The sequence below is a fragment of the Carettochelys insculpta genome, chromosome 3, assembly GCF_033958435.1.
Source record: "Carettochelys insculpta isolate YL-2023 chromosome 3, ASM3395843v1, whole genome shotgun sequence".
In the NCBI taxonomy this organism is placed as follows: domain Eukaryota; kingdom Metazoa; phylum Chordata; order Testudines; family Carettochelyidae; genus Carettochelys; species Carettochelys insculpta.
The window spans coordinates 164,482,375-164,507,067 of NC_134139.1; the positions used below are offsets into that span (position 1 = coordinate 164,482,375).

A 24,693-nucleotide genomic window follows, 5' to 3' on the forward strand; every position below is an offset into this window, starting at 1 on the left:
AACTCTTCAATAACTCCAAGCTCCAGCATTTTCTTAAACTCTGTTTGGGTCTCCCCTCTCTTCACCTTGGGTATCCGGTAGGGCTTGACGTTCACTTTAACTCCTGGATCGGTGACGATGTCATGGTATACCTCTGTTGTTCTTCCAGGTTTAGCTGAAAACACATCACGGTTCCTCTCTATCATGTCAGCTACTTCCATGCATTGATCCAGGGTCAACTCAGGGGATATCCCCACATGCTTGTAGGGGTCTCCCTCTGGGGCCGGTGCTTCCAGAACAACCAGCTGCACTTCTCTGTCCTGCCGTGGTTTTAGCAAGTTGACATGATATATCTGCTCTGGCTTCCATCGGTCAGGCTGGTGGACGGTGTCATCCACCTCGCCAACAACTTCTATCACCTCATACGGCCCCTACCACCTGGCAAGGAGTTTACTCTCGACTGTTGGCACCAGCACTGGCACCAGCACCTGGTCTCCCACCTGGAACTTCCAGGGTGTTGCTTGCAATTGTAGTGGGGTTGCTGCGTTTTCTGACTTAGCAAGAGAGTGTGGAACAACAACAAGCTGTACACTCACACCAAAATGCAAGTCTACAGAGCCTGCATCCTCAGCACCCTCCTCTACGGCAGCAAGTCTTAGACCTTATACGCCTGCCAGGAAAAGAGGCTGACTGTCTTCCACTTGCGCTGCCTCAGGCACATTCTTGGGATATCATGGAAGGACAGCGTGCCCAACAACGCCATCTTTGAGCAAGCTGGAATTCCAACCATGCATACCCTCCTCAGGCAGTGGCGGCTCCACTGGCTTGGCCACGTCCACAGGATAAATGATGGAAGGATCCCAAAAGACATCCTGTACGGCGAGCTAGCCTCTAGCAAAAGACCTCCTGGATGCCCCCAATTACTCTAAAAAGACGTCTGTAAGAGGGACCTCAAGGAGGTAGACATCGACCCAGATAGTTGGGAAGAGCTGGCAGACGACTGCAGTAGCTGGAAGCAGAAACCACACAAGGGCCTCCAGAAGGGCGAGATGAAGATCAGACACGTGGCAGAGGAGGAGTGAGCCTGTAGAAAGGACAGCAAGGACCTGCCAGACACCTACTACATATGCAGCAGATGTAGCAAGGACTGTCACTCTTGTGTGGGCCTCCACAGTCACAGTCAAAGCTGCAAATGACAATCTTAAATGGAGTTACGAAGGGCGTGATCCATAGTCTGCGCAGACTGAAGGATACCTAGAACTGTAGCACGTCTTCTAGACACTACAGAGATAGAAATGCAGGTATATTAAACACAGTGAACGGGGTGACTTGGGAATGCAGTGTTGACTTCTTGAGTCACAGTCAAGGAGCTTTGTCACTTTCATGCTTTGAAATGTTTTCCTTTATTTAATTTAACAGGAAGTCAGATACTTGGGAGCATGGCTGAGAAACCCACACTACTATTTTGATGGAAGAGGCTGAATGGAAATGATACGATGGCTTTTGGCAGCAGCTGGAGTCGAGGTCCATTTCTGTTTGATAAAGAAACCAAAGTCATTACCTGCTCTGAGCGCAAGAACATTGTGGCTGCCTGTTGCACAGAAGAAAGTTTCTTTTGCTCTCTGGTTACCCTGAGCACCTGGGCAGGGCTAGACACAATCTGACAAAGGCTCTTACACAAAAAGGCATTTGAATTAAGCATAAAGGGGTCAAGGAAGAGCATGACGGAGGCAGGATTTTATCTAGCTACAGACCATTCGAAGTCTTTGACTGATAGCTAAGTGGAAAAATATCCTAAAAGCAAACACTCCATTAATCATTATTTTTTCGGGTAGTCCCTAATCAAACACATGCAGTAACAATAAGACCCTTTTCTCTTTTTTTTATCCATTTGTTTTCCAGTTTTAAGAACAATTCTGTGAAACAAGAGAAGATCTTTGAAAATTACGGGAGGGTGAGCTTCTTCAGTTAATTCTTGATTAGAACTGTTTTTGTGTCCTAATGTGGAATTTGTGAAAATTTAACGGTATTTTCTGAAGAAAATCTGGACTGGTTCACAAACACGATTAGCCAGGATTCCACAGTGCAGTAAGACCATTCAAAAACAACAAGAAGTCCTGTGGCATCTTATAGATTAACAGATATTTTGGAGCATAACCTGTCATGGGCAAAGACACACTTTGTCAGATGCACGAGTCACATCCATCTGAGGGAAGCGGGTCCTTGCCCATGAAAGCGTATGCTCCAAAATATCTGTTACACTATAAGGTGACACAGGACTTCTTGTTGTGTTTGAAGATACAGACTAACACGGCTACCTCTCTGATACATACGACCATTCAGTTTCACTCAAACAGTGCACTCTGATCTCCACTCTGTTATACCAGTTTTATCATAGTAATATTTGTTACTGTACAGATTGGTTGCTACAGTGTTTTAAATATATCATATTAAAAGTGTATGCATATTATTATTTTGGAAAGTTCATATGAAGTGTGATGATAATTTTCTTATGAGCCAAATCCTTCTGTCTTTCTCTGTTAACCTCTGTAGGATCTTTAGTTGAGTAAACTACACAATGCACAATTTATACCTTTCTTTGAATCTCTATTAAATTTGCAGTAATTCTAAGACCCTTACTATTATAAACCAAGCTACCATGGCTGTGTCTACATGAGCCCCAAACTTCGAAATGGCCATGCAAATGGCCATTTTGAAGTTTACTAATGAAGTGCTGAAATGCATATTCCGCGCTTCATTAGCATGCGGGTGGCCGTGGCACTTCGAAATTGACGAGCCTCTCCAACGCACATCTCGTCCAGACGGGGCTCCTTTTCGAAAGGACCCCACCTACTTCAAAGTCCCCTTATTCCCAGCAGCTCACGGGAATAAGGGGACTTCGAAGTAGGCGGGGTCCTTTCGAAAAGGAGCCCCATCGGGACGAGCTGCGCGGCGACAAGGCGCGTCAATTTTGAAGTGCCGCAGCCGCCCGCATGCTAATGAAGCGCGGAATATGCATTTCAGCACTTCATTAGTAAACTTCAAAATGGCCATTTGCGTGGCCATTTCGAAGTTTGGGGCTTGTGTAGACGTAGCCCATATGTCTAATTTTTCCCACAAGAAACAGCATTCACATATTAGCATAAATGTCTTTCACTTCACAGTACAACATAAAAGAAGCTTAAATGTAAAAAGAAAAGAGTAAATTTAGAGGTTTTCTCAAATCCATTGCAATTGTAAGCCCCCTTTCCTCCCTGGGCTACTCTGGAGCAGGAAATACTCACCTGTGTGCCTTGGCGCTGAATGTTGTTAATATTAAAGGAGATCCTGAATATCCCCGTGGTTATGTTAGATGCATGCGAAGCCTCTATCCACCCCTCTGCTCCAGTAACTTAACTCTATAGAAATTCACAACTGACAGTACTTCCATCTGGCTGGCCCCTGTATGCACTCAGCGGTATGCCTGTGAAATCTCCAGGAATAAGTCTTTTCAAATAATCATCTGAAGCGTGGATCTCACTCAAGAATAGCAATTCCAAATAATATGCCTCCAATATACTTATATTACAATGAACACACCTTTACTTAACAATCAAAGAAAAAGGGTTTAACAAACTGTCACTCCTAATTTAATTCCACAGTGTGAAGTTGAGTAAAATCAATTAACAAATAAAGTGCCCAGTAAAACCTGAAGCCCCGCTGGCATTTACACTGCCACCATTTACCCCACCCCACAGTGTACATTCCCCTGGATTTCTGAGTACCAGACCCTTGTGTGGGCGCACTTGAAGAGCTGCCGCTGGATTGGAGACAGCGCTGTGCAGGTTCCGGGTGTCTGCAGAGCCAAGGCAGCAAGCTGCACAACCCCTCTGAAACTGCGGCTGGCCTCACTGAATGCAGTCACTCTGGGTCCTAGTTTACTGGGCAGGTCACTCTGCCTCTCCTCAGACTCAGAATCAGTCTCTCTCAGCTGTGCTCCTTCCCTTGAAAGCACTTTCTCGAACAACATTCATAGTCCCTTCTCTGTAGACCCTTCTCAGGCGGGTTTAGGCACAGCAAGAATCTCTCTCCCTTTAGGGAAAACCACCACCAGCTTCTGAAACTCCCTGCTTGATCAAAGCAACCACAGGTTCTCAGCAGTAGCTTCCAGTAGCAATTCCTGATCTGGAGAAAGCTCCACACCAGCAATCTGGCTTTGGCTTCTCCCTTCAAAATAGATCCCACCACAGGCTCTCTCTGCACTGCCTGGAAGAGAAACAGCCCCACCTTTCCCAAGGCATCATGAGAATTGTAGTCTCTATGGCTAGATGGCAGCACAGGAACTTCCCTATAAAGGTTGGGGTTCGTATAGCAAAAGGGGGCCTACACAATGATAATACAGGTTGAACCTCTCTCATCTGGCACCCACAGGACCCAATTGGTGCTGAACAAGAGAATTTGCTGAACTCTCAGAGGTCAGTACTTTCTAGCACATTACTAACACTTCCACTGCTTACTGGGCTCTGAGAAGACATCTAAGAGGACATTACAGCTAAATAACAGCACAGAACACTGAGAGCCAGCAAGGGTGGCTGTACACAACTTTATGGGACCATGGGAAAGTTGACCGGCACCCTTCATAAGTGGTCATCCAGCTAACTAAAATCATGCCAGATTACGGATGTTGCCAGATGAGAGAGTTCCTGACTGGAGATGTTCAACCTGTAGCTTGGGTGAATACTTCTCACCTTTCTTTTAAAAGATGGGGACCTGCTGTTTCAACAAGTGCCCATGGTAAAAATTGATGGGATGAGGATGGTGCACACCAGATCTGTTCTCAACCACATAGCAGGGAAATACAACCTCTATGGGAAGAACTTAATTTATGTGCCATACAAAATGGGGAGGGGGGGAATATCCTGATTCCTGATCAGTTATATGATGAGGCAGCACATTTCTGTTGGTTTCCAACCAGAGTCAACAATACTAAAGTCTGGGACAAAGTTAAACAACTAGATTAGATTAGAGATATACAAAAAAGGACACGGGAGTGCATCTTGAATAGCTCATAAGTCTGCAGTTTTCAAAGCTCAGCCATCAGATGACACACATGTTGTAGCTGCAGAGGTCAGCGTTTCTCCTAATATGACAATCCATTGATAGGAAAACTGTTGGTTTATACAACCCTATTACTTGTCTGCCATGGGTGCAAGAAGCACACAGTTCTTGCAAGCTAAGAGCCTTGCGAAACCCTGCCCTTTGTCCCCATGAACTGTATATTTAGGGAAAGGATGTCCATGTACACAGATAACTTTCCCTATATGTCCTCAAACTGCTCAGGTTAATTGGCAAGGGAAAAAAAACTGATTATTGTGGGATGTGATAATCTAGTGCAGGGGTCAGCAGCCTTTTGGAGGCGGGGTGCCAAAATTTGACTTTTTGAGCTCTGTGTGCTGACCGAGTGCCGGTGATACTATTTAAAGTCACTGATAGTCGTACTTTCAACAGGTTCATTCACAAATTAACTAAGATGCAGAGCTTTACCATTTCAGTGGTGGTTGGCAGCATAAGCTGGTCTCTGTTAATCCACAGGCAGCATGGCTTTGAGTAGGCTCCAGCTGCAACGGGGGAGGAGGAGCAGGGCTGAGCTCCTTCCTCATATGCCAATGAAAATTGGCTTGCTGACCCCTGAGCTAGTGGCTATGGCTATGGCCATGCACGCAAATATCACTTTACTGATAAAAACAAAAAGCAGTCAAGTAGCACTTTAAAGACTAGCAAAATAGTTTATTAGGTGAGCTTTCGTGGGACAGACCCACTTCTCCAGACCATAGCCAGACCAGAACAGACTCAATTTAAGGCAGAGAGAACCGAAAACAGTAAGCAAGGAGGACAAATCAGAAAAAGATAATCAAGGTGAGCAAATCAGAGAGCGGAGGGGTGGGGGGGAAGGTCGAGAATTAGATTGAGCCAAGTATGCAGACGAGCCCCTATAGTGACTCAGAAAGTTCCCATCACGATTTCAACCATGTGTTAATGTGCCGAATTTGAATATAAAAGCCAGCTCGGCTGTTTCCCTTTCCAGAACGGTGCAATAATTCTTTTTCCGTAACACACGTACCTTTAGGTCATTGACAGAATGCCCCATTCCATTAAAATGTTGACTAACTGGTTTGTGGATCTGGAGTGTTTCGATGTCTGTTTTGTGTCCATTAACCCTTTGTCTAAGGGAGTTAGTAGTCTGTCCATTATACAAAGCATCTGGGCATTGTTGGCACATGATGGCATATATGATGTTTGTAGAGGAGCATGAGAAAGTGCCTGTGATTCTGTGAGTAACCTGATTACGTCCAGTGATGGTATTTCCAGAGAAGATATGTGGACAAAGCTGGCAGCGGGCTTTGTTGCAGGGAAAGGTTCCAGAACTAGTATTCCTGGGGTATAGACTGTGGCTGTTAGTGAGGATCCTCATGAGGTTGGGAGGTTGTCTGTAGGAGAGAACAGGCATGTCACCCAGGGCCTTCTGGAGTGTGGCATCCTGATTAAGGATAGGTTGTAGGTCTTTAATAATTCGTTGTAGTGGTCTGAGTTGAGGGCTGTAGGTGATGACCAGTGGTGTTCTGTTCTTGGCTTATTTGGGCCGATCTTGGAGTAGCCGCTCTCTGGGTATTAGTCTGGCCCTGTCAATTTGTTTTTTTACTTCTCCTGGTGGGTAATTCAGGTTTATGAATATTTGGTAAAGTTCTTGTATTTTTGGTCTCTGTCAGTTGGATCAGAGCAAATGCGATTGTACCTAAGAGCTTGACTGTAAACAATGGACCTAGTCACGTGTGCAGGATGGAAACTAGAAGGGTGTAGATAAGTATAGCGATCAGCAGGTTTTCAGTACAGTGTGGTACTGATCAGGCCATCCTTGATTAGTACTGTAGTGTCCAGGAAATGTATCTCTTGCATGTTGTAATCGAGGCATAAATTGATGGTGGGGTGTAGATTGTTAAAGTCTCTGTGGAATTCTTCTAGAGCCTCTGTACCATGGGTCCAAATCATAAAGATGTCATCAATGTATCTTAAGTAGAGGAGTGGTAATAGGGGACGAGAGCTGAGGAATCGTTGTTCCAGGTCAGCCATAAATATATTAGCATATTGTGGGGCCATGCGGGTGCCCATAGCAGTTCCACTAATCTGGAGGTATAAATTGTCCCCAAAATGGAAATGATTGTGTGTGAGAACAAAGTTACAGAGGTCAGACACCAGACTGGCTGTGGTGGCATCAGGGATGGTATTCCTGATTGCTTGTAATCCGTCTTTATGTGGAATATTAGCGTACAGAGCCTCTACATCCATTGTGGCAAGGATGGCGTTATCAGGAACTTTTCCGATGTTTTGTAATTTCCTCAGGAAGTTGGTGGTATCTCGGATATAGCTGGGAGCATTGGTGACATAGGGTTTGAGGAGGGAGTCCACGTAACTGGATAGTCCAGTGCTAAGGGTGCCAATACCTGAAATGATAGGGTGTTCAGGGTTTCCAGGTTTGTGGATTTTGGGAAGTAAATAGAATAATCCAGGCTGTGGCTCAGATAGGCCGCGTCTACACGTGCTGGCTACTTCGAAGTAGCGGCGCCAACTTCGAAATAGCGCCCGTCACGGCTACACGTGTTGGGCGCTATTTCGAAGTTAACATTGACGTTAGGCGGCGAGACGTCGAAGTCACTAACCCCATGAGGGGATGGGAATAGCGCCCTAGTTCGACGTTCAACGTCGAAGTAGGGAACGTGTAGTCGTTGCGCATCCCGCAACATCAAAATAGCGGGGTCCTCCATGGTGGCCATCAGCTGAGGGGTTGAGAGACGCTCTGCCCAGCCCCTGAGCTTGATGGTGGCCACGTGCAGCAGCCCCTTAAAGCTCCCCGCCCCCTGCCTTCCTGTGCAGGAAGCTGAGAGAGCGTGCAGGCAGCAGCATTAACACGCGGCTAGCCTGCACGCTCCTCCGCACCCACACACCCCCACCCGCTGCGATGGCCGCCCCCCAGCCCCCCAAGCACCCCCAGGGGACCCCTCCCAAGGGGAGCCAGGGCTCCCAGCCCAGCAGCCAGGCGGGGAAGCAGCAGCAGGGCCCCTCCTGGACGGAGGCCGAGCTTCGGGACCTGCTGGGGCTCTGGAGTGAGGAGGAGGTGCTCCAGGTAATGGGGAGCAAGAGGCGGAATGCAGATGCGTTTGCTCGGCTGGCCGAGGGCCTGGCCGCCCAGGGTCACCCTGCCCGCACTCCAGATCATGTCCGGAGTAAAGTGAAGGAGCTGCAGCAGGGTTACACCCGGGCCCGGGATGCGGCTGGCCGATCTGGGGCCGCCCCCGTCACTTGCCCCTTTTACAGGGAGCACAGGGACATCCTGGGCCCCCGGCACACCTCCTCCCCTCCGGCCACGCTTGATACCTCAGCCGACGAGCCCCAGCAGGCCCCGGAGGTGGAGTCCACCCCGGAGGCAAGCCCCGCACCCCGGGAGCCCCCCCAGGAGCCCACCCCCGGGGCACCGGAAGAGCAGGAGGAGGAGGGGGAGTCCTCCTCCAGCGACGCCGGCCTGCGGATCGCCATCCCATCGCGGAGCTCCAGCCGGGCATCCGCCCACCGGGTGTCCCCCGACCGTGGGAGTGGACCATCAGGTATGTACCCCCCCGGTGCACACCCCCAGGGTTGAGGGGCGGGGGTAACAGATATGACCAGGGCCCTCCACATGCCCAGATGACCATGGCCCCAAGGACAGCAGTGGCATGTCCCTCAGAAGAGTGCATCAGCCCCTGCCCCCCAGCACGATAGTGCCATGCGCCATCCCCGGGGCTGGGGGGAGCGGAACCTCTAGGGTCTCCCGGGGGGAGGGGGTGGGACACCCATCACCATCAGCAGCAGCGTCTCCAGGGGACGGGGATGGGGAACCAGCAGCAGAGGGGTGGGGGGACAAGGGCCACGGCTCGGGGCCCACACTAATGGCTGTCTCCGCTCTTCTTCTCCCCTCCTGTGTTCTGCAGCTGCACCATCGGAAGGACCGGAGAGTGCTGGCGAGGTGTCAGTGGTCCCGGACAGCCCCCCGGGGCCATCACTCCAGGCCAGCCCCTTGGCGGAGGACCGACCAGCCCCACGGCGGGGAAGACGGCAGACCCAGCACCACCATCCGACGGTGACGGACCCCAGCTGCTGGCCATCCACCGTTGGCAGCTGGAGGTCGCTGAGCAGCAGCTGTGGGTGGAGGAGCGCTGCCTCCAGCTGCAGGAGCGGGCGCTGGCCTGGCGCCAGGAGGCATGGGGGGCCTTCATGCGGACCTTCGACTGTACCGCCGACTACCTGGCACCCCATGCCGCGCTGGCCGCCGCTGTGCCCGCCCTGCCTGCTCCACCTGCTGCTCCACCTGCCGCGCCACCCGCTGCGCTGGCCGCCGTCACACCGCCACCCACCACTGAGGGCCCTTCCGCCGAGGGGGACCTGGGGCCAGCTGACACCCGCCGGCCATATCTACCGGTCTGCCCGGCCCCCAGCCAGCCCCGGCCAGGGCTGAGGCCGAGGCGTGGGTCACGGCCGCCCACCCCCAGCGCTGGACATTAGGGGGTGTGGGGCCCAGGACGTGGCTCCCCCCCTCCCCCTTTGTTTATATTCCCCCCAGTTTAATGTTATTTTGTAAATAGTTTTTATATTAGACCCCTGTTGCTACGCTGATCCTTGCCTCCCCATGTACATAGTTCTCCCCTTCCTTGTCTTCCCCTTTCATCTTATCCTTATTTATAATACATATATATATATATAAGTTTGATTTTGCCTGTAAATAGTTAGTCTTGATAATAATAATAAGAGTTCTACAGATATTTGATTTGACGAACAAATGTCTGCTTTTATTTACAAGAAAAGTGGGGGGGGGTGCTCTTGGGTGCTCTGTGGTGTGGGTGTAGGGGCAGGAAGTGTTGTGGAGGATGGGGGGGGGTGCAGTGTGGGGCCTGCCAGCGTTCACCCCGCGGCCTTGTCGAACTGGGCCCGCAGGGCCTCCCGGACCCGGGTCCCTTCGGGGTCCACCTGGTGACTGGGGGCAGCGGGTGGCTGCACATCAGCCCTGCCGGCCTCCACAGCCCAGCCCTGAAAGAAGGCCTCCCCCTTGCTCTCCACGAGGTTGTGTAGGGCGCTCCACGCGCCCACAATCTGGGGGATGTTGGTGGGGCCCGCATCAAGGTGGGTGAGGAGACACCTCCAGCACCCTTTGAGGTGCCCAAATGTGTGCTCTACCACCTGGCACGCATGGTTCAGGTGCAGGTTGAAGCGCTCCTGGCTGGCTGACAGATGGCCCGTGTAAAGGTGCACGAGCCAGGGCTGGAGGGGGTATGCCGCATCTGTGATGACGCAGAGGGGCATGGTGGTGTCCCCCACAGGGATCTCCCGCTGGGGGATGTAGGTCCCCGCCTCCAGCCGGCGGCACAGGCCCGAGTTCAGGAATACCCGGGCATCGTGGGTGCTGCCAGGCCAGCCCACATAAATGTCCAGGAAATGGCCCCGGCTGTCCACCAAGGCCTGGAGGACCACTGAGTGGTAGCCCTTCCTGTTTAAGTAGCGTCCTCCACTGTGCTCTGGGGCACAGATGGGGATGTGGGTCCCATCCAGAGCCTCGAAGCAATTGGGGAAGCCCAGGGTGGCAAAGCCCGCGATGGCGGCATCTGATCCCCAAGCCTCACGAGCCTGTGGAGGAGCAGGGCGTTGATGGCGCAGATGACCTGCAGGGGAAGCACATGGGAGAGCACCAATGAGGGATGTGCAGGGTGTGTGTGGCCCTCCCCTGCCAGGGCCCCCCTCCCCTCACTTCCCCTGCCAGGGCCTCCCTCCCCTCCCCTGCCAGGGTCCCCCTCCCCTGCCAGGGCTGCCTCCCCCTCCCCCCGTGGGTCCTCTTAGCTCCATGAGGACAGCCCCGACGGTGGCCTTGCCCATGCCAAACTGCTGGCCCACGGATTGGTAGCTGTCTGGGGTGGCCAGCTTCCAGACAGCGATGCCGACCCGTTTCTTGATGCTGGGGGCACGCCACATGAAGGTGTCCTGGTGCCTCAGTGTGGGGGTGAGCCACTGGCATAGCTCCAAAAATGTCTGCCGGCTCATGCGAAAGTTCTGGAGCCAGAGGTCGTCATCCCACTCTCCGAGCACCAGCCACTCCCACCAGTCGGTGCTGGTGGGGTAGCTCCACAGCCGGCGGCGTATGAGGCGGGGGCGGGGGTGGGGGCAGGGTGCTGCAGGGTTGGGGGTTGCGTCCTCCTCCCCTGCAGGCAGCTCCTCCTCTGTGGCAAGGATGTGCTCAGCTGCCTCCTGCATGGCATGGAGCAGGGCGAGCACTGCTCCTACAGGGGCGGCTGGGTGGACCTCTGGCTGCTGCTGCTGCTGCTGCTGCTGCTGCTGCTGGGGGTCCATGCCTGCATCGCTCGAGGTGTGTGTACCTATGGCTCTGCAGACCGCATGCTGTGCAGGCTGCGTGTGTCTGGGAGGGGCCCTTTAAGGGAGCGGCTAGCTGTTGCCCCGGAAGCGCTAGTCCGCCCTGTGACCCTGTCTGCAGCTGTTCCTGGCACCCTTATTTCGATGTGTGCTACTTTGGCGTGTAGACGTTCCCTCGCAGCGCCTATTTCGATGTGGTGCTGCCCAACGTCGACATTGAACGTTGACGTTGCCAGCCCTGGACGACATGTAGACGTTATTCATCAAAATAGCCTATTTTGATGTAGCGTACACATGTAGACGTAGCCATAGTGTGTCTGAGTGAATGAGGTCCCGAATAGGAGCAGGGAGTTCCTTCAGTAGTTGTTGTAATTTCCTTTGGAATTCCAAAGTGGGATCAGAACAGAGAGGTCTGTAAAATGTTGTGTTGGAGAGTTGTCTGGCTGCCTCCTGTTCATAGTCTGACTTATTCAGGATGACAACAGCACCCCCTTTGTCAGCTGGTTTGATTATGATGTCTGGGTTATTTTGGAGACTCTGGACAGCATGGCATTCAGCATAGTTGAGATTGTGTCTCATTTGGCATTGTTTGTGTATAATGTCAGCCTGAGCACAGTTGCAGAAGCACTGTACGTAGAAGTCCTACTGATAAAGTGGATGTTTACTGATAAAGTGATGTTCCAACTTAATTCTGTGTGCAGTCACAATTTTTGTGGCTGTCAAAAGGCATTTAGCCACCCTGAGCCATTACTGATGATTCATTTGCGTTTCAGTGTAGCACCCAACGTCTACTTAGAGTCTTCTTTTCCTGGAGGCCTAAATCAATATCCAAGCCCAAAATAAAGTCTAAGTACAATTTTCATAGGGGCAGGTGGTGGGTATCCCTGGGCAGTCACGTTTTTCAGGGCTGTCAAATGTCACGCTTTTCGGGTGCTGGCTGTAGCAGAAGGTGTTTTAACCACTCGGAGCCATACATGTTTCAATGAAGGCAATGTTGTAGCTTTACAGATACCATAGTTCTTGAAGTAAGGCTTGCTGCAGTGAGTATTCTTGTCCAAAGGGTCTTTTCTTCCCTGTCCAAACCTGGCTGTAGTCTGGGGTCTTTTAACTGCCCTTAGCCATAACTGTGAATGATTCACTTGAGTTTCAGTGTAGCACCCACGTCTACTTAAACATACTTAACATGGCAGGGGAAAGAGGGGAATGAAATGTGGGAAGATGTTGTCATATATCCATATCGACTTGTGTGGCCAGAATGCAATGGGGCTCAGGGGACTGTGGGAAAGATTCCTGCAATAAATTGCTGCAGCATTCAATTTAAGCTTGATTTAAGCTACTTATGCGTGACAGCAATAAGTCAGTTTTGCGGGGAGCATGTGAGAAGGTGAAAATCCATTCAAAATCGAATGGATAAAACCCAGCGTTAAGAAATCAATTTTTATAAAATTGATTTTATCTCATATTGTAGATGCAGCTTGTGTTTCACTAATATTAGGTCTTGCCCTTTCACTGATTTCACATAAGTGCCTAAATAGAAATTTGGAGGATTCAGATAGCTATATTTAACTTTCAGAACCTAAGTATGAAAATATTGGTCCTACCTTTAATACAAATGATTCCAACTATCTCTGAAAAAGAGGGTGATGCCATATATATATATATATATATATATATATATATATTTTTTTTTTTTCTAAATGAACAGATACAAATTGGTCAGTGGTAAGCTTTCTGGCACTTCACCTCCTAACCCTAGAGTTATTTTGCTGCTGGACTCTGTATGAATACTGACACACTTTGCCTTTCAGGATTGATATGTATGTGGAAGCAACAATGGATCTGAATGAAATTATCATGCACTCTCCTCTCCAGCCACCAGAGACCAAGGCAAAATATCTTGCCTCTATCATTGAGAAGGCCACAACCAGATACTTCCCATTATATGAGGAGGTGTCTGGCAGTACCTGTTGGACCATTGGTCACTTGATAATAAGTCTTGGATGTATTCTAGTAAATACACATTCAGTCTGCATTGTATGAGAACAATGGATGTGGGAGCCTGTGGGGAGGGGGTGTAAACCCTCGCATTTAATGGACTATTAGGAAGAACAGACAGCCCTTCCATCCTATTAGTCCATTAAATGAAGGGTTTACTGTACAGTCTTCCCCCGCCTTACGAGGGTAATTCATTCCTGAAAAACCCCTCTTAGGGCGAATTCTCATAAGTCGAAAACGTAATTACCATTAATTTCAACGTGAAAAAATGTTATGCATTCCTGAGCCCCAAACTTTACACCCATTTATGCTAAAACACCACCAAATCCCATTAAAATGAACACAGTTACTTCAATAGTTAACGTTAGCTATCATAACACAACATAACAAGGCATTTTCCCTTCATTAATTACTCTATAATAAGGCTGTTTACCTGCTTTCGGGGGGCTGTCCTAGGTGCACAGACAGGGCTGCGAGGGGAATGGAAATCGAAGAGTGCCTGGGAGGGGGGCGCAAAGCTGGGTACCTGCCCACGGCTGCAGAAGCAGGGCCGGTGCAAGGGGGTGGGCAGGGCAGAGCAGGGCAGGGGGAGGCCGCCTGGCCTGAGCGCAGCTTAGGTTAAGTGGGGAGGGGGTAGTGACAGGGGCTGGCCATGCGGGGAGCTAGGCAGGCACAGGAGGCCCCCGGCTGGTGAGGGGTGATGCCTCGCTCATATGGGGCTGCGTGGTGGAGAGGCCCCGCCAGCAGTGGCCAAGGCAGCAGCGGCAGGCAAGCCAGGCACTATATGGGATGGAACACTGCAGGCGGTGAGCGGCTCAGGAGGTGGGCGCCTGCTGTGACCGGCCGTGGGCTCCAGGAAACCGTCGCCAGGCGGTGCAGAAAGATACACTGGGAGGGCAGCAGCTGCGGGCAGCCGTTACCTGGAGCCACGGCCTTTCTCACGCTGCAGGGCGGCCACATCCCGCTGAGGTGCACGAAATCCAAATCAGTCCTCGTAAATGCGAAGAAATGCCTCATAATCCGAAGTAGGGGTATTAAATGAAACTCCTTGTGAAGTCGAATTCTCATAACCCGAATGGGCGTATCTCGGTGTATGACTGCACCAGCGAGAGCCGGGAAACTGACCAGAGCTGCTGCGCTGTCAGTTTCCCGAGTTTCCCAAGCTGCAGGGACCAGGGAAGCTGACAGTGCTGCTGCATCTGGCTCCTGGATCAGAATGCAGGGCTGAGGGAACTGTGGGATAGATTCCCACAATGCACTGCTGCAAGAGTCACTGTTTACTGACACAGTGTGGAAGCAATATGTTATATTTGTTGGGAGCCTGTGGGAAGTGAGGATACTCAAAATCAAATTTAAAAAAGAAGCATTGTAAAATCGATTTTAATAAATTTGAATTTATCTCATAGTGTAGACATAGCCCCAGTGTAGGGAGCTAAGCACTGATTGGGCTTTAGGAACAGACCTGGCACTGGCTCACTATGTAAAGCTTCTAATACTAAACTCACCTCTAACTGGAAGGAAGGCGGGACGGTGTGCACTGTGCAGGATTAGCTGAAGGGGTTCAAGGTATTCTACTAGTCACTGAACTGAGAAAGTCATCGTGCCTTGGGCTGTTCTAAGTTTCTTGTGAACTGCATATAGCTATGAAATAACAATTGTTACTCTGTTGTACAGCTACTTGTTACATGGAGCATGTGGAGGATCCATCATGTGTGCCTTATCTATCCATACCATTGATAGTGTTCAGAAACTGCATTATACAAACATTTTAAGACCAATTTTCAGTTGCCACCTTCACACACCTATAGCACTGAACACAGTACAGTATTATTCATAATAATAACTATTAAAATAACATGTCTTCCTAACTGATCTATAAAATACTGTATGGGGATTTTTTTCATAAGATTATGCTTTGCCTGCACTGTCAGTAAATCTATGAGCTGAAATTCCTTAAGGTCACTTACTCATTTCAAATGGCTTTTGAGCCTGGTACCTTTAGTACTGAGGTGGGGAATATGGAAAGGACTAGTAAATCCCCATGGCCAAGCCATTTCTGCTGTGTTCATGGGCGCTACAGGTTTTTAATATGCCTACTCTCAAAGGCCATGTCTACACTTGGCCAAAATTTCGAAAGGGGTACACTAACGGCCAAATCGGAGAATACTAATGAGGCACTGAAATGAATATTCTGTGCCTCATTAGCATGCTGCTGGCAGCGGCAATTCAAAAGTGCCATGTTTCAATCGTGCACAGCTCAGCTATACGGGGCCCTTTTCTAAAGGAACCTGCTAATTTTGAAATTCCCTTATTCCTTTCAGCTGAATAAGGAATAATGGGATTTTGACGTCTGAGGGTTCCTTTTGAAAAGGGCCCCATGAAGCCAAGCTGCGCACAATCGAAATATAGCACTTTCGAAGTGCTGTGGCTGGCAGCATGCTAATGAGGCACTGAATATTCATTTCAGCGCCTTATTAGTATTCTCTGATTTGGCTATTAGCATGGCCCTTCTGAAATTTTGGCCAAGTGTAGACACGGCCAAAGAGACCAAACCTTCCTAGCACATCCAAAGCTACATTATTTCCAATAAGGCCTAATGCAGGGATGAAATTGAGTTTTCAAACAATCCTATGTTTTTATATTACTTCCTTTTAAGGATAACTCTTGCACAGACCTAAATATGCTTCTTAAATGTCACATTTGGGTTAGTTTTATGTATTTATCTGGACCACACGATGGCTTATTTATATTCATAAATTCATTGTTGCCTGCCCTGTAGGCTTTGAAGGACCATGGACAAGAGTTTTTTGTTGGCAACCGATTCAGCAGGGCAGATGTACAGCTTCTTGAAATCATTCTATTGGTAGAAGAGGTCAAGGCTGATATACTCTCCAAGTTCCCTGCTTTACAGGTGAAAGAATTAATAGCACTGATCTGCAATGAAATGTGCAGGGACAGATCCTCCCTGAAGTCACTGAAGCTAACTGATCATCTGGCTCTTACGCACGTACAAGACTCTCAACTATTACTGAATAAATCATATTATGTAATACAAGACTACAAGGCCAGATTAAACCCTGAAGCCAATGGAGGTGGAATTAATTCAGCTAGATGATTTAAACAGCAATGAGGTAAAGATACAGAGTGCATGATTTTGCCTTCAGTTATACTACTTGTGAAAGGGTGCTGCCCTTTAAGATGCCGTCTGACGTACTGGGACACCACTGAGCCTGCTTGTTCTGCCTTGCTGAATCAGGTTGTTCAGGCTCCTCTAGTGCACATTTTGGCAGGGCCAAAGGCAACTGCAGAACAACACAGACACTGAGATGTCAGCTCTGAGAAAGCTCATCTTAAGGGACTTGCCTCAACACTCAGGTACTCACTTCCCTTGGAGTGCAGACTCAAAGTATGTTATGAATCCCCGCCCTCCCTCAGTGTGGAGGAAAGTATACACAGCCTCTTACCCCCTTGTTATGAATTGCACAAACCGGGTTATGTTATAAACAAGAAGAAAGTTTATTATATACAAAAGGTGAATTTTAGAACATAAGGGATAGCAAACAGAACAAAGCAGATTACTAAGCAAATAAAACAAAACATAAATTAGCTTGATTCACTAATGAAATTAGCTACCCTAAATGTTGTCATAGGTCTATTTTAGAGAGTCCTGAAAGCCAGCTGCTCTGGCTGCAGATTGAATCTTTAAGGCTGGTCATCCCTCCAGCTTGGTCCCACCTCTTCTCCCCCCAGTTCATTCCTTGCTTCCAGGTCCATTTGTCAGTGTCTTCTTAAGTGTTGAGGCAGAGGAGAACCCTGATGATGTCACCTCCCTGCGTTAGATAGCTTGTTTCAGGTGGGAACCCTTTGTCTTCTATTGGAAAAACACTGGCATTATAAAAGGGATGGGGGAGTCCAGTACCCATGACTCACACCCATGTGACAGCCATTACTTGCAGGGTGATTGGAGGAAGAAGATGAAAGTCTTTCCGAGTCCTTTGTCTTGGCTAGCGGGCCCTCAGCCCAGTTGGCTTTTTCATTGGTATACATGAAATGCTAGATGTGGGTGATACCCAAAGGAGCACATTTGAAATAGAACATGGTCAATATTTCTAATTTCAGATAGCAAAATGACACAGGCATACAAATTGGATAATCTAATTTCAGTAAATCATAACCTTTCCAATATCTTATATGAGGCATCTTACATAAAGTACATTTCAGTTATGCCAAATCCATATTATAAGTAAATTTTGATAAATAACATGGAGTACAATGTCACACCACTTTTACACTAGAGTAGCTACATGAACATGTGTGAAGTCACTCTTGATTTGGATTATTGGTGTAAACAAGAGCTCTGGAAAAGACTGGATTGGGGTACAATTTTATAGCTTCAACCTATCTCTGAAGTCCTCATCCAGCAAAACAGCAGCGCCGGTTTTGAATCCCCTCAAACATTAGAGAAAAATTAGATTTGAAATCTCATCTGAATTTGGTGGCTTGCAATATCATAACTCTCCCTCTGCTGGTTCTCTTAGAATCAGAATAGAACAGATAGCTAGAAATAAGTTAATTCTCTTTCAAAGAATCAGTCGTCAGTGATGACCTGGGATACCTGCATGGAATAGATCATTGAGGCCCTCTGGTCTACAAATTAGTGTGTGCTTCCTGGTATCCTCAATCCTTCAGCACTGACATTATGCTACCATGGTGTTCAGGAGCAGCTCAGATCAAAGGTTCCTAATACTTCCACTGCATTTCCTTCCACAGTTTTCCTTTGCCAGCTTCAGTAGATGCTTCCTTCACTCTCTCATGCAAAGCTCTGATATTTGGGTTGCAAACACAGCAAGGGTGAGACTGAATACCAACAAACATATTTATTGAATTAGATTTTAAAATGTGTTAAAACATGTACACTAGGGTTTGTAAAACTTTGGATTTTTAAAGAACACATCATGTCAAACCAACTTGATAGCTTTCTTTTGATAAGGTAACAAGCCTTGTGGATTAAGGGAAAACAGTAGACATGGTATACCTAGAGTTGAAGAAAGCATAACCTTATCAATAAAGTAGGGAAATATAATGTAGATAGGACTACTAAGATGGGTGTGATTGGATAACCATTCTCAGAAAGTAGTTATCAATGGTCCACAGGCATTCTGGAAGAGCATAACAAGTGGGGTTCTGCAAGGATCAGATTTGAGGCCAGTTTTGTTCTGTTCTGTTCTTAATGATGTAGATAATGGCATAGAGAGTATGTTTACAAAATTTATGGATTATACCAAGCTGGGAGGGGTGGAAAGTGCTCTGGAGGATAGTGTTGTGACAGGATGCAGTCATTGAAGACACCTTGGGATGGTCCCTGGTAGGCTGACCATGCCACTGACACTTCTTGCTCTCGGGGTCTCCCCACATCCTGTCCTGTTGGGCCAGATCCTCTGGTTTCACCTCAAACAAAGCACAGAGTTGCAGTTACCACTCTCCTATTAAGCAATGCAGATGCTGGTTAACCACAGCTCTGGGAGGATGAAGTTCTAGGGCACAGCACCTGGGAAATCAACCCACAAAAGGGATAAAAATTCGAAATAAATTTGTCTCTGTGTAAAAGATTTTCCAGAGAAAACTCATCAGGTAAGCCCCCTTTCTCAGTGAAAGGTGATATTCACAGTGGTAGCTCTCCTCACATAATAACAATTTACACTGGGTTTGATTATCAAGAAAAGTTTTTATTAAGCAAAACAGTAGTATTGTTTTAAGTAAAACAGACTAATCAAAGTGAGTTATCAAAGTGAAATAAAAGAAAATGCATAGCATCTTCCAGTTCACTAAGACTCTAGTTTCATGCAAGTTCTTACAATAAACAGCTATTATTATGTCAGATGAAAGCTTCACAAAAGAAATGGCCTGTACAAGGTGGTATAGTCACATGGTTTTCTAGCCCCAACAACCTCTTAGACTTACAGGACAAACAGTAGTAGTAGTAGTAGTAGTAGGCATCCTTCAGTCTGCATAGACTATGGATCACGCCCTTTAAAGTTTCAATTGAGGACTTCATTTACAGCGTCTATTGTGACTATGAAGACCCACACGAGAGTGACAGTCCTTGCTGCATCTCTTGCAGATGTAGTGGGTGTCTGGCAAGTCCTTATTGTGCTTTCTGTGCGCTCGCTTCTCCTCTGCTAGCTGTCTGATCTTCATCTCGCCCTTCTGAAGGCCCTTGTATAACCCCTGCCTCCATCTGCTGCAGTCGTCTGCTAGTTCTTCCCAGTTGTCCAGCTCGATGTCTACCTCTCTGAGGTCTCTCTTGCAGACATCTTTGTAACGCAACTGGGGGCGTCCAGGAGGTCTTTTGCCAGAGGCTAGCTCACCATACAGGATGTCTTTTGGAATCCTTCCATCATTCATCCTGTGGACGTGGCCAAGCCAGCGGAGTCGACGCTGCCTGAGGAGGGTGTGCATGGTTGGGATTCCAGCTTGCTCGAGGATGGCGGTGTTGGTCACTCTGTCCTTCCATGATATTCCAAGGGTGCGCCTGAGGCAGCGCAAGTGGAAGATGTTCAGCCTCTTTTCCTGGCGGGCATACAGGGTCCAAGTCTTGCTGCCATAAAGGAGGGTGCTGACGATGCAGGCTCTGTAGACTTGCATTTTGGTGTGAGTGTACAGCTTGTTGTTATTCCACACTCTCTTGCTGAGTCTGGACAGGGTTGTGGCTGCTTTTCCAATCCTCCTATTTAGCTCAGTGTCCAACGACAGGGTGTCAGTGATGGTGGACCCGAGGTAAATGAACTCGTGGACGACCTCTCATGTATAGTTGTCAATGCTGATTGATGGGGATTCAGCAACATCCTGACCGAGTATTTGTCTTCTTTAGGCTGATGGTGAGCCCAAAGTCCTTGCACGCTTTGGAGAACTGATCCAGTAGTTTTTGAAGCTGGTCTTCTGTGTGAGACACTACAGCAGCATCATCTGCGAACAGCATGTCTCTGATGAGGACTTCTCGCACCTGAGACTTAGCTTTCAGCCTTGCAAGGTTAAACAAGGCTGTTTACAAGTCATTAAGCTGATAGCTCAATCATTGGGGTTGATAACCCAATCATTTGCGTTGTTCTGGGAGCACCACTAATGGATGTCATTTGCACTTTTAAAACTATAAACAGACATACACTCCTTATTTCTAACTTCACATAGAAGAATGATATATGCACAAAATATGATGTACAGATTCACCAGGTTAAAGTAAGTTACTGAGGTATCATAGCAATGCAGTGTAACACCAACAGACCTAGGTCACCAGCAATTGAACCTGCAATCATAGGGGCTAAAACCCTCTGTCCTACTACATGAGCAGCAAGCCCTTAGCTCATGTAGTAGAGCATGGGGTTTTAGCCCCTCTGATTACAGGTTCAAGCCCTAGTACTGGTGAGGTGACCTAGGTCTGTTGATGTAATATGAGTTGCAACTGCTGTTTTGTCCAAAGCATCTCTGAGTTATTCATATTTAGGTTCATAGCCCATTTTCCATAAAGCAATGTGGTGGAGGGTGGGGTCCATCACAAAAGTCACAATTCAAAAGGATCTGGACAACCTGAAGAAATAGGATGAAGTTCAATAAAAACAAATGCAAAGTATTCTACTTAGGAAAGAACAACCATTTTACACATACAGTCACATATAAAATGGAAAGTGACTGTCGAGGAAGGAGTGCTACAAAAAGGGATCTAGGGGACATAGTGAACCATAAGTTAAATATGAGTCAACAGTGTGACACTGTTGTAGAAAAAAGTAAACATGATTTTGGAATGCACAGGAGTGTTGTAAACAAGACATGAGAAGTAATTTTTTCACTCTGGGCTGATTAGGCCTCAGCTGGAGTATTGTGTCTAGATCTGGGTACCACATTTCACAAAAGATGTGGAGAAGGTCCAGAGAACAGAAACAAAAATGGTTAAAGACCTAGAAAACATGACCTATCACGGATGATTGAAAGAATTAGATTTGCTTAGTTTGGAAAAGAGAAAACTGAGAGGGGCCATGATCACAGTTTTCAAGTATGTAAAAGTTTGTTACAAAGAGGAGAGAGAAAAATTATTCTTTTCTCATCCTCTGAGGATAGAACAAGAAACAATGGGCTTAAATTGCAGCACGGGAAGTTTAGATTGGATATTAGGAAAAACTTCCTAACTGTGAGGGTAGTTAAGCATTGGAGTACATTGTTTAGGTTTGTTGTGGAATCTCCATTGTTGGAGATATTTAAGAGCAAGCTAGATAAACATCTGTGAGGGATGACCTAGATGGGGTTTAGTCCTGCAATGTGTAGAAGGGGCTGGACTCAATGACCTCTTGACATCCATTCTTCTTCCAGAACAACAAGAAGTCCTGTGGCACCTTATAGACTAACAGATATTTTGGAGCATAAGCTTTCATGGGCAAAGACCCGCTTCATCAGGTGCATGAGGCGGGGAGCGGGGTTTCCAGAGGGATATTTAAAGAGTGTGGTCCCAGTAAAAGGGAGGGCCAGAGCTGACAAGATCTATTCAGCAAGATGGAAATGGCCCATTATCAGTAGTATGTATCAAAAGAGGAAAAAACAAGTCAGATCAGACAGGGGGATATGACCCACTGTCAGAGTCTAATGGGGAGATATTAACACCCAGGACAGAGAAGCTGCTTTGTAAAAGGCCAGCCACTCCCAGTCTCTGTTTAATCCTTGGTTGATGGAGTCAAATTTACAAATAAATTGCAGCTCAGAGATTTCTCTCTCCATTTGATTTTTGAAATTTCTTTGTTTTAGGACTGCTACTTTTAAATCTGTTACTGAGGCAGTGGCCACACTTGGCCAAAACTTTGAAATGGCCATGCTAATGACCATTTCAAATATTACTAATGAGGTGCTGAACTGAATATTCAGTGCCTCATTAGCATTAGGATGCTTCCAGCCACAGCGCTTCGAAAGTGCCGCTTTTGAATGTGCACGGCTCGGTACGGCTACACGGGGGTCCTTTTTGAAAGGACCCTGAACATTTCCAAATCCCCTTCTGCCTCCCAGCTGAGGGTAATAAGGGGATTTCCAAATGTGCAGGGTCCTTTCGAAAAGGACCCCCGTGTAGCCACACCGAGCCATGCAAGTTCAAAAGCGATGCTTTTGAAGCTCTGGCTGGAAGTGTCCTAATGCTAATGAGGCACTGAATATTCAGTTCAGCGCCTCATTAGTAATCTTCAAAATGGCCATTAGCATGGCCATTTCAAAGTTCTGGCCAAGTGTGGACAGAGCCAGAGTATTCAGGGAGATTGAAGTGCTCCTCCCACAGGTTTCTGGACATTACTGTTCCTGATGTCTGATTTATGTCCATTTATTCTTTTATGTAGAGACTGTCCAGTTTGGCCAATGTGAATTGTAGTGGGGCATTGCTGTCACGTGATGGCATATGTTATATTAGTAGATGTGCAGGTAAAGGATCCCCTCTCTATGTTTCTATGACTTTATCTGGGGCCACTGCAGCTGGCTGGGAAATCTTTGCAAAACCTTTTTAAAAATTATGTTTTCATTTTGTTATGATTTTTTTTTAAAAGAACGTAAGTTTAATGAGAAGTTTCTATACAAACTCGATTTTGGTTTCCATCAGTGAAAGTTCTACTTACCTTTTTAAAAAACCTGTACTAGAAAATGGTAGAGAAATTTTAGTTTGCACTGGGGTAGGAGAGAAGAAAGAATTTTTTGTCTACCCTTTCTACAAAATGGGGGAAAAAGTTACAATAAAAAAGCAAATGTGGCGTTTTCTCCAAATGTCGAAATGAAATTGACCAGTGTCCCAGCAGGGCCAGAGTGACATTGCTTAATCAAGATAAACAGCAAAGAAAGGAGAAGGCAACCTCTCAAATGGGTGGTTTTTCTAATACTTACGTAACATAGACAGCCCAAGGTTGTTGGCAGGCAGTATTGAACCTTGACTCTCTGGAGCTTAGTGCATGATCCTCTAGTGCAGGGGTGGACCACATGTGGCCCATTAAGATTGCCAGAGTCCACTGGTTTCCCTCCAGGTCATTTTTTTCCTACCAGTATTCTGGCTGCTGCTGCTTCCCACAGCTCCATTGGCCAGGAATGGCAAACCACAGGCACTGAGAGTTACGGGATGTGTGGAGGGAAGGGGTAACCTGTGGAGAGTTAACATCAGCAAAATGTCTCACGGGCCACCAGTGCATTACCTACATGCTGCAAGTTTGTCACTACTGCTCTAGTTCATTTTACATGGAATGGCCCTAATTACTATTCACATACTTTTCTAATATATCTCTAGAGAACGAATTTGAGTTATGTGGCCTGCTAGTTAACCCTTTCTGGCTCAGTGTCACAAACATTTGGTGACCATGAAATTTTTCCAGGACAGTTATAGTTCCTGTCAAAAACCTAAATTTTCAGTGAAAAGGTTCTTAAGAAAATTTTAAACAGCTTTTAGGTCATGGTCTGACAAGGAGTGCCTGGTAGACAGTGCTGAATCTGCTCAGAGCCTCCTTGTAACTAATTTCAAGTATCAAAGAGGTAGGTGTGTTGCTGCACAGCTCATTTACAGTTCACTTCAGCATCAGGCCACAGGGTCCTCTTTCAAAACATGCTCAGTGTATATGCAAGTATCTTTTGCACTGCTACTTCTTTGCTATTGAATGTGCCATTTCTCATTTCAGGACTTTAAAGCAAGGATTAGCAACATCCCTACCATTAAGAAATTCTTGCAACCTAGCAGCCAGAGGAAACTACCGCCGGATCCAAAATTAATTCCAAAAGTCATAAGCATTTTCAAAACTGGCAATGAATGACAACTTAAAACCACGGCAGCTGTTTTACTGTAGTTGTGCATTAACGGATAAAACTGCAAAATGCAATTAATTCTAAGTGTGAAAATGACAGTGAAAAAATCAGTATGCAATAATTTGCATAGTAAATACAAATAACTGCATGAGCACATGAAATGCTTCACTGAATTATAGGCTGCACAGAGCCAAAGAGGTGACATTAACTGCTAGCTTTAAGAGAATAAAATGAAATAAAAGATTTAATTACTCTTGTTGGCTGAGTGCAATTAATTTAATGACTGCTAAGCAGGCCCACCAATGGGGGGAGGCAAAGGGAGCAGTTGCCGCAGGGCCCATCAGTTCAAAGGGGCCCGGAGCTCCAGCTGCCGCTGCTGCCAAAGTGAAAGCAGCCGGAGTTCTGGGCTCCCTTGAAAAAACATGCCAGTGCTGTGTCACTGCTCTGCACATGGCTCCAAGGTAGTGTGGGGAGGGACAGAGCTGACTGTCC

The 24,693-nt window shown here is 47.3% G+C and overlaps 1 pseudogene; it reads left to right on the plus strand.

Moving 5' to 3' along the window:
- Nucleotides 1–1,418: 1,418 nt before the first annotated feature.
- Nucleotides 1,419–24,209, plus strand: LOC142010718 (glutathione S-transferase-like; annotated as a pseudogene).
- The last annotated feature ends 484 nt before the right edge of the window (nt 24,210–24,693 follow it).